Source organism: Callionymus lyra, chromosome 5 (assembly GCF_982586985.1).
Source record: "Callionymus lyra chromosome 5, fCalLyr1.hap1.1, whole genome shotgun sequence".
NCBI lineage: Eukaryota > Metazoa > Chordata > Actinopteri > Syngnathiformes > Callionymidae > Callionymus > Callionymus lyra.
Window position 1 is genome coordinate 4,573,083 of NC_141822.1, and position 7,956 is coordinate 4,581,038.

At 46.4% G+C, this 7,956-nt stretch overlaps 1 pseudogene; it reads right to left on the reverse strand.

Annotated features, from left to right (window-relative positions):
- Nucleotides 1–6,757: 6,757 nt before the first annotated feature.
- On the reverse strand, nucleotides 6,758–7,619 carry LOC148079084 (uncharacterized; annotated as a pseudogene).
- Between the last annotated feature and the right edge of the window lie 337 nt (nucleotides 7,620–7,956).

Genomic DNA, 7,956 nt, shown 5'->3' on the forward strand with positions numbered 1-7,956 from the left:
TATCACATTTTTGCTGATGACATCCAGCTCTACTGCTCTTTTGACCCAACTGAGCCCCAAAGGCTGAACAGCTTAGTCAATTGTTTGCTAGAAATCAAACAATGAGTGAAAACACTTTACAGCTAAATGTGGACAAAACTGAAACTCTGGTGATTGCTCCTGATGATAAGATTCCAGGGTTGAGTCAGTACTTGGGTGACTTAGGTCAGTCTGTCAAACTGAGCCTGAGAAACCTGGGTGTTGTATTTGATAAAGACATGTCTCTTGTTCGACACTGCAGAAAACTGACCAGAAACTGTTTCCTTCAACTGAGAAAAATCTCTAAACTTAGGAAAATGTTGTCGGAACATGATCTGGAGCTTGTAATCCATGCGTTTGTTTCTTCTCGTCTGGACTATTGTAACAGTTTGTTTTCATGTCTTAACAAGAAGGAGCTGTCTCGTCTGCAGTTGATTCAGAACTCTGCAGCGAGAATTCTGACCCGCTCAAGTAGGAGAACTCACATTTCTCCGATCCTTAAAACTCTTCACTGGCTTCCAGTTTCTTTCAGGATCAACTTTAAAATTCTGGTTCTTACTTTCAGAGCTATTCATGGTCAGGCTCCTCCTTACATCACTGATCTGATCCAGCCTTACACCCCAGCTCGGGCTCTGAGGTCTGTGGATCAGAATCTACTTATGGTTCCACGCACACAGCTCAGGACCAGAGGAGAGAAATCTTTTCAGGCTGTTGCTCCTAAGCTTTGGAACGATCTTCCTCTCTCTTTGCGCTTGATGGAGTCTACTGACTCCTTTAAGAAACACCTTAAGAAGTTTCTATTTGTTCAGGCTTTTCCTTGAATTTCTCGAACCCCTGTGTTGTTCTCAGTATTATCTTGATCTTTAAAGTATGTACTTTTTTGAGTATTGTTTTGATTGTCTAAGCGCTTTGTGACCCTGGTCGAAAAGCGCTATATAAATAAATATTACTTACTTACTTACTTACTTACATGTGTTTGGTGGGTGAACTCCTGGACAACTATCTGTGTTTTCCTGATGTTGATTTGGAGACCAATGGCGCTGTAGATGGATGCGACCACGTTTAACGTACGCTGTAGGGATTCTGGTGAGTGGGCAAGGAGAGCACAGTCATCTGCATACTGTATCTCTAAGATGTGTTGGTTGGTGGTTTTGGTGAAGGCTTGAAGGCGCCGAATATTGAAGAGGTTGCCATCCAGTCTGTACTGTATCTGTACCCCATCTGATGGGTCCAGGAGTTTGTGAGAGAGGATGGTGACGGTGGAGAGGAAAACGTTGAAGATGGTAGGGGATAGGAGACACCCTTGCTTGACCCCCACATCCACACTGAAGAAGGGAGACTGCTGGCCACCAACACTCACACAGGCTTGCATTCCATCATGGAACTGCCGCAAGATGTTCCTGAACTTTGGTGGAACCCCCAGCTTCCCCAGCACATCCCACAGCAGTTCCCGGTTTACTGTGTTGAAGGCCTTGGACAGATCAATGAAAGCTAGGTACAGGTCCTTGCAGTGTTCTCTGCATTTTTCCTGTACCTGTCTAGCAACAAAGATCATGTCAGTGGTGCTGCGCTGTTGCCTAAAACCGCACTGGGATTCGGGCAGGATGTTATCAGTAGCATGAGATGCTAGTCGAAGGAGCATCACCCGTGCTAGCACCTTTCCGGCAACCGATAAGAGGGAAATGCCCCTGCTATTACCGCAGTCTGCTTTGTCACCTTTGCGCTTAAAGATTGTGATGATGTTGGCATCCTTCCAATCTTGCGGGATGACTTCAGATGACCAGATGGTACTGATCAGTTGGTGTAATCTGGGGGTGAGGAGGTATCCGCCATGCTTCAGTATTTCTGCCGGGATTCCATCAAGCCCCGGGCTCTTATTGTTCTTCAGGCCAGCGATGGCTTTTCGTACTTCAGCAAAGCTGGGGGAGGAATCCAGATCTGTGACGGTTGGGAGGCATGGGAGGTCAGCAAGTGTGTCCATCCTGGTTGGATATGAGGTGTTCAGCAGGGTGTTGAAGTGCTCAGCCCATCTGTCCAGGATCTGTTGTTTGTCCTTGTACAGGATGGTGCCATCTTCTGATCTGACCGGAGATATGTTTTTCCTCTGTGGGCCATAGATGACCTTGATGGCGTCATAGAAAGCGTGGGAGTTGTTGGTGTCCGCGTGATGCTGTATCTCATGTGCTTTCTTTGTCCACCAGTCATTCTCCATGGCTCTGAGAGTGCGCTGGGTTTCAGCCCGAATGTTGGTGAAGTGGGCCTTCAGCGAGGTGGATTTGGGGTTGGAAAGGTGAGCTGCAAGGGCCTTGTGTTTTGCCTGAAGTAGGTTGTGGATACCTGGTGCGCTATTATCAAACCAGTCTTGGTGTCGCCGTCTGGTGTACAGACTCTACTGCCGCCTGGTAGATAGCAGTGCGTAGAGTGCTCCAGGTAGAGCTGATGTCAGGAACGGCTGGTGTTTCAGGGAGATTGGACAACTGTAGGGCAATCTGTTCCCTGAGCTGGTTGACTGAGTGCGGAGACTTCAGTGCATCGCAATTGAGCTTCTTGCAGGGTGGTGTTTTTCTCAGTGGAGGACGGAGTTTCAGGGTGAGTTTGGTTCTGATCAATTCAATTCAATTCAATTCAATTTTTTTTAAAGTGTCTTATCATAACAAAGTTATCTCAAGACACTATACAGTTGAAATAAGACTACAGTTGATTAAGGAAAAATAGATCCCAGCAATTCAACAAAGAGCAAGAAACAAAACACTGTACAGTGAGCTGTACAGTGAGCAATGGCCTTTTAGAAGGCAGAAACCTCGAGCGGAACCAGACTCATTGTTGACGGCCTGCCGCTTTGGCCGGCTGGGAGGAAGGATGGGGGGGTAGACAGATGGATAAGGAGAGGAGTGAGGGAGGATATAGTGAGAGAAAAGAGGAGAGTGTAGGAGAGTCCATGGGGGTGCTGGAGATAACTCAGGATCTGATGACGTGGTGAAGATCCTGGATCAGCAGCAGCTCTGGAGGTGGATCCCTGGATCAGCAGCAGCTCTGGAGGTGGATCCCTGGGGCTCCGGGAGAGAAATAAAAAGGTGTGGGTTTGGGACAAATGTATACAATACACAGGTATACAGACTCCGGTGATGGGTGAGGATATATAGAGGGGAGAGGGGGGGGGGAGGTTGAAATAGCCAGGCCAGAGGGCACATACCTAGCACAGCAGGATCCAGACACGGGGGCCCAAGCCGCGGCAGGAACCCGCGGGAGACCAGGACCCAGGACCCAAGCCCGACCCCAAACACCAGCGAGAAGGCGGACCACCACCGGGGGCGCGAGAAGGCAAGCACAGGCGAGGACGACCGAGGAAGCAAACCCCCATCCACCGCCCCAACCACCCCCGCCAGCACCAACCCCCACACACCACCAAAGACCCCCCGGAAGCGGGCCAATCCCCCCGGCCGGCACACGGGGCCATCGCGGCACCAGCGGTCACCACCACCAGGCCCAAGGCCCCACAGGCCCCACCCGCCGGGCCCCTCACACCCGAATCGGCCAAGCCAGAACGGCCCCGGCGAGAAAAGAAGGATATACAGAGCTCGGTGTCTAAAACTCCTCCAGCATTCTCAGCCTATAGCAGCTAAGATAAACAGTTTTGTTAGTTATAACAGCTAAAGATAAACAGTCAAGTTAGTTATAGGCTTTATAGAAAAGTAAGGTTTTAAGATTGTTTTTAAACATAGAGAGGGTGTCTGCCCGGACTGAAGCCGGTAGTTTGTTCCACAGCAGAGGGGCTTGAAAACTGAAGACCCTGGCTCCGAATCTACATTTAGAGATTTGTGGTATAACTAATAGATCAGAGTTTAAGGATCGTAAGGTCCTTGAGGGTTGGTAAGTTTGGATTAAATCTTTAATGTATGTTGGTGCTAGACCATGTAAGGCCTTATAGGATAGGAGAAGGATTTTAAATTGTATTCTTAATTTCTACAGGAAGCCAATGTAGGGAAGACAGTACAGGGGAAATGTGTTTGCGCCTCTTAGTCTTAGTCAGGACACGAGCTGCAGAGTTCTGAATGAGCTGAAGAGTTCTGAGAGATTTTTTAGAACATACTGAGAGAAGAGAGTTACAATAGTCCAGCCTGGAGGTTACAAAAGCATGGATGAGCTTCTCAGCAGCATCTAAAGGAAGGAAGTGCCTGATTTTTTAAATGTTACGAAGGTGGAAGTAAGCAGTCCGTGAGATTTGTTTTATGTGTGAGTTAAATGATAAGTCCTCGTCAAAGCATACACCCAGATTCTTTACAGTGGTGCTAGTAGCAGGAGCAAGTCCATTTTGTAAAGCTAGATCATTAGTTAATGATTGTCTGAGATGTTGCGGACTAGTAAAACCTCAGTCTTTTCCGAGTTCAGTAGGAGGAAGTTTTTGGTCATCCATGACTTGATATCTGTAATACAGGACTGTAGTTGTGTTAGCTGATTTCTTTCATCTGGCTTCATGGACAAGTAAAGTTGGGTGTCATCAGCATAACAGTGAACGTTTATAGTGTCTTCTAATTAAGTCCCCTAGTGGGAGCATATAGATTGTGAATAGTATTGGACCAAGAACAGAACCTTGTGGGACACCATAGCTGACCTTAGTGTGTGTCGATGAGAGGTGGTTGACATGTACATAGTGCGTTCTATCCGACAGGTAAGATTTAAACCAGTTAAGAGCAGTTCCACGAATGCCTATATGGTTTTCTAGCCTCTGTAGAAGGATTTGGTGGTCGACAGTGTCAAATGCAGCACTGAGATCTAGAAGAACAAGAACTGAAACATGGCCCTGATCAGAGGCCATCAGTAGGTCGTTACTTACTTTTACCAGGACGGTCTCTGTGCTGTGGTGTTCCCTAAAACCAGACTGAAACACCTCAAATTGATCATTGTCCTGGAGATAATCACAGAGCTGACTTGTTACCACTTTCTCCAGAAGTTTTGAAATGAATACTAGATTAGAGATAGGCCTATAGTTAGTGAGGACCTCTGGATCAAGATTTTCGAGAGGTTTTTTAAGCAGAGGTTTAATTACTGCAACTTTAAAAATCGGAGGCACATAGCCTGATGTTATTGGCAGGTTAATAATGTCAAGTATGAAAGTGCTAAGTAAGGGGAACAGTTCTTTAAGTAGCCATGTGGGAATAGGATCGAGAAGACATGTTGTGGACTTTGAGGAGGAAACAACCTGGGACAGCTGTCGAGGACTCACTGGTAGAAAGGAGTCAAAATATGTATCAGTCATAGTGTCTGTGTCCGGTGAGGCTGCACTGGTTGTATTAGACGAATCTAGGAGGTCTTGAATCTTTCCTCTAATAGTTACAATTTTTTCATTAAAAAAGTTCATGAAGTCACTGCTACTAAGATGAGAAGGGATGGACTGCTCAATGGACTGATGGCTCCGTGTCAGCCTGGCTATAGTGCTGAATAAGAACTTGGGGTTATTCTTATTTGCTTCTATAAGTGATGAGTAGTAGCTGGCTCTGGCTTTCCGAAGAGATGCCTTGTATATTTTTAACTTATCCTGCCAGTCCTGGTAGAATTCATTATGTTTTGATGAACGCCATTTCTTCTCTAGTCGTCTAGAATCCTGTTTTAATTTACGTGTTTCCTGAGTATACCAGGGAGCAAGACTACTTCTGTTAACAGTCTTTTGAGTTAGTGGTGCGATTAAGTCAAGCGTATTGTGCAACGAGTCTGTAAAACTGCCCACAAAGTTATCAATGTCTGGGTGACTATGGGTAGAGTTTCTTGACACACTGAGGCTAGGCGTTTTACTGAGCACAGAGGGAATTATTTCCATAAACTTGGTAACGACACTTTCAGACAGACATCTTTTGAGAGTGCTCCTGCACTGTAGACTTGGCTCATTTAAAATGAAGTCAAAGGTTATTAATTGATGGTCAGAAAGAACTGAATTCTGAGGAGAGACAATAACATTTTTAATTTCAAGTCCGTATGCTAGGACAAGGTCTAATGTGTGCTTAAAGCAGTGAGTCGGTTCATGTACATACTGAGAGAAACCAAATGACTCCAGGATAGAGTTAAACCTGTTAGCTAAGCTATCATGGACCATATCAACATGGATGTTAAAGTCACCAACAATAATCACTTTATCTGATTTAAGCACCAGGCTGGTCAAGAACTCAGGGAACTCAGACAAGAATTCAGAATAAGGTCCAGGGGAACGATAGACTCCAACAAAGAGAAGTGACTGACCTGATCTCAAGGTTGTACTAGATACGCTAAGTATAAAACTTTCAAAAGAGTTGAAATCACATTGTGGTCTAGTAAAGGTTGACAGACATGAGTGGATGATGGCTGCGACTCCACCTCCTCGACCAGAGCGTCGAGGGGCGTTAAAGTTAGTGTGGCTGGGTGGTGTTGATTCATTTAAAGATACGTAATCATCTATAGACAGCCAAGTTTCGGTTAAGAATAATAAGTCAATGGTTTTATCTGATATAAGTTCATTAATTAGTGCAGCTTTTGAGGACAGGGATCGGATAATCAACAATCCACACTTAATTCTCCTGTCCTCTACAATGGTAGTATTTATTTGAATTAGATTTTCTTTAATAGCTCTTCTACTGACATTTTTACTTGGTTTTATTAAGCGGGTCGGATTGACCCTCTCTATGTGGTTAGAGGCGGGTGGCTGTTGTGGGAGAAGGGCAGAAGAGTGTGGAAGACCGCAGTTCTGCCTTCTGATCTGTGCTCTGAGTTGTCACGTTACACTAAAACTCTCAACACTGCTAGACAAGAGAGATGCTCCTTCCAACGTGGGATGGATGCAGTCTCTCCTAAGCAGACCAGGTTTTCCCCAGAAGGTTTTCCAGTTGTTAACAAAGCCAACCCCGTTTGCGGGGCACCACTCCGACAACCAGCGATTAAATGATGAATAGCGAGTAAACATATCATCATTGGCCATATTGGGAAGGGGTCCAGAGAACACTACGGAGTCCGACATTGTTCGTGCAAATGCACACACCGACTGAACGTTTACCTTGGTGACCTCGGAGCGACGTAATCGGATGTCGTTGCTGCCGACATGAATAATTATCTTACTGTATTTATGTTTAGCTTTAGCCAGCAGCTTTAAATTTGATTCAATGTCGCCCGCTCTGGCCCCAGGAATGCAGACTACTCTCGCTGCCTTCGCTAGTTTAACGTTCCGAAGAATGGAATCGCCTATGAACAGAGCAGGTTCCTCGACCGGTGACTTGTCGAGTGGAGAAAATCTGTTCGAAACGCTAAGGGGTTGGTGGTGCTCCGTTGACTTTGGCCCGGGAACTATTCCTCCCACGAACAGTCACCCACCGACCCTGGTTTCCCGGCTGCTCGGGATTTGCTGGAGGACTACCTGCTAGGCTATGTGGCTGTGCACTGTCTACCTGACACTGGCTAGCTAGCGGTTTAGCTTCGACAGCGCACAACCGGCTCTCTAGTTCAACTAGCTTCACCTCCAGTCTAGCTAACGGGCTACACTTTACACAACTAATGCTATCTCTAAAGGAGGTCGAAGCGTAACTAAACATCTGACACACCGAGCAGGAAAGAACAGAGGAGGGAGAGGGAGAGGGAGACATAGTGAGGGGAAAGTTTGACGAATGCGCTCACCGGGAAGTTTTTCAGACTTGTCCTCGGCCCGATTCGACTTCGTAGGATGTTGGTCCAAAAATAAATGTAGATGTTCACGGATGCTCCAGGATTAAGGCGAACAAAAAGAAAAAAGATTGTTCTGCTTGGAGCGAGAGAGACGCTGCACGGTGCTGCACTACGATACGACAGGTCTCAATCGATCAAGCGGTGGTCAGTCCAACAGTCAGCTCCACGCATGGCTCTGGTGACTCGCACCTCCTTCCTGTCAGCTTGGCGGACGATGATATAATCAAGGAGGTGCCAGTGTTTAGAGCGGGGGTGCTG